General features: G+C 27.5%; 1 protein-coding gene across 2 annotated transcripts in view; it reads right to left on the bottom strand.

The window, feature by feature from the left end:
* Positions 1 to 2,983, bottom strand: part of LOC111687179 (uncharacterized protein DDB_G0283357-like) — a 15,386-nt gene that overhangs the window by 10,712 nt on the left and 1,691 nt on the right. The gene's annotated exons all lie outside the window — the stretch shown is intronic.

Here is a 2,983-nt window from a genome sequence, read left to right as displayed (position 1 = left end):
GACTAGACTATAGACTAGACTATAGACTAGACTATAGACTAGACTATAGACTAGACTATAGACTAGACTATAGACTAGACTATAGACTATAGACTAGAGTATAGACTATAGACTAGACTATAGACTATAGACTAGACTATGGACTAAACTATGGATTTTGCAATATATATATAATCCAGACTATAGACTAGACTATAAGCTAGACTATAGACTAGACTATAGATTAGACTGTAGAGTAGACTATAGACTAGACTATAGACTAGACTATAGACTAGACTATAGAATAGACTGTAGAGTAGACTATAGACTAGACTATAGACTAGACTATAGACTAGACTGTAGAATAGACTGTAGGGTGGACTATAGACTAGACTATAGACTAGACTGTAGAGTAGACTATAGACTAGACTATAGTTTAGACCATAGACTACAGACTAGACTATAGACAAGACTACAGACTAGACTATAGACAAAACTATAGACTAGTCTATAGACTAGACTATAGACTGGACTATAGAATAGACTATAGACTAGACTATAGACTAGACTATAAACTAGACTATAGACTAAACTATAAACTAAACTATAAACTAAACTATAAACTAAACTATAAACTAAACTATAAACTAAACTATAAACTAAACTATAAACTAAACTATAACCTAAACTATGGACTAGACAATAGACTAGATTATAGACTCGATTATAGACTAGACTATATTCTAGACTAGGCTGTATTATATTTATTTTTTCTAAAACCTGATTATTAATAAAAAGTAAATTAAAATTATAAAAAAATCGTAATTGTTATAAACAAACGTACTAAAACGAAAGCGGATGAGATGATGACATACTCAATGTACGTTTATAATGAGAGCAACAAAAAATTTATGATTTCATTTTAAAACATTTTTTTGTTTTCGAATTGTATTTATGACAAATTTTCATTGTTGTAGTTATTTTTGTTGCTATTTTATTTTTTCATTCATTCACTCAATTCTATTCAATTAGTTTCATCTCAATTGATTTTACCTTGAAAAAGAATTTGAATGGAAACTATAAAAAAAGTAGCCGCAAAAAAAATGTGAAATAAACTTTTAGCAAATATACAAAACGGCAAATATTCTGAAATATTCAAACTACAATACAAAAAAAAACGTAAAACATAGAGAAATACCGACAAAAAATAATAATGATAAAAAACACATTGGACTACTGGAAAAAAAGATCATAAAGCACATGAAAAATTAAGATAAAAGTTAAATACTAATTTATTTTTTTGTTTTTTTGTCATGTTTTTTATTGTTGTTAGAAACATTATTTAAAACGAACAATTTTTGCAAAAGTTATGGAAAATGAACTTTGATTTGATGGTTATGTTTGTTTTTTATAATTTAGTTAATTTTAAAGGGAATTTTTTTGTTTAGCTGGATTTAAATTTTTTTTTTAATTCAAAATAAATTTCGTTGAAGTCGTAAAATTTATTTAAATTTGATTTTTGTCTAATTTTAAAGTAAAACCATATTATTTTTTCAGTGTATTACAATATTAATCAAATATTTAGATATTAAATAATAATGACAACTCAAGTTAACTAGACTTTTTTCTTTTTAAAATAAATACTTTTAATTTACTAAAATGACCACAAAAATTTTATTGTAAAATTTTATGATTATTGTCTTACGGTAATTTGTTTTAAAAAGCTATACCCAGTGTGCTTCGCTAACCTTATTACAATTAATATAAAGAACTTCTAGTTAAGTAGATCTGTGTGTAATTTTGCCCCTTTTTTGTACATTTTCGTAAATATTATTATTGATAATAAAGTTTCTCATATAGAATGAAAGGACTGTCTTTAGTTGTTATTGATTCATATTCTTCTACATATTTACTTAATAGGAGAAGATGGCACTGACTCCATTGTATATCTGCCTATTTTTGTCCTAAATATTCATATTGATAAACAAGTTGCTGTTCAAATTTCCCAGTTATAGGAATTGGTGTTTTTACCTTTGCTATTCTGCCCGCTTTTTCACCAAATATTTATAAGGATTACAAAGTTACACATTCCTAAATGTAGGCGTGGCAGCTCATCAACTTAAAATTAAAATTGTTCTGAATTTTAGCCTTCTAAAGACTTGTAACAAAAACACTTTCCATTATTTAGGGAAAACGATTTCAAAGTTACTCTTGCTCTCACAAATGCAACGTTTTATACTTTTTATATTGAGGCGTAACAGCCCATCAATTTACAATTAACACTGTTCTGAAGTTCAGCCTTCTAAAGACTTTAAACCAAAATCTTACTCATCACTTAGGGAAAACGATTTCAAAGTTACTTTTGCTCCCACATATGCAATGTTTTATACTTTTTTATATGTGGGCGTGGCAGCTTAGCAATATAAAATTAAAACTGTTCTAAAGTTTAGCGTTCTAAGCATTTTAAACAAAACCCCTTTACATTATTTAGAAAAAACAGTCTCAATGTTATTCTTGCTCTTACATAAGGGAACTTAAACACTTTTTTATATGTGGGCGTGGCTGCTTATCAATATATAATTAAAACTGTTCTGAAGTTTAGCCTTTCAAAAGACTTTAAACCAAAAATCGTTTTATCACTTAGGAAAAAAGATTTCAAAGTTACTCTTGCTCCAACATATGGGAATTTTAACACTTTTTACATGTGAGCGTGGCAGTTTATCAATATAAAAATAAAACTGTTCTGAAGTTTAGCCTTTGAAAAGACTTCAAACTAAAAATTTTCTCATCAAACGAAAAACGATTTTAAAGTTGCCCTTGCTCTCACAAATGCAACGTTTTACACTTTTTATATGTGGGCGTGGCAGCTTATCAATGTAAAATTAAAACTCTTCTGAAGTTTAGCCTTCTAAAGACTTTAAACGAAAAATCTTCTTATTACTTCGGGAAAAACTATTTCAATGCTACTTTTGCTCCTACGTATGACATTTTGACACTTTTTATA

This window comes from Lucilia cuprina, chromosome 6 (assembly GCF_022045245.1).
Source record: "Lucilia cuprina isolate Lc7/37 chromosome 6, ASM2204524v1, whole genome shotgun sequence".
NCBI classification, from domain to species: Eukaryota; Metazoa; Arthropoda; class Insecta; order Diptera; family Calliphoridae; genus Lucilia; species Lucilia cuprina.
Note: the sequence above shows the minus strand (reverse complement) of the source record. Positions and strands in the feature narration are given on the sequence as shown.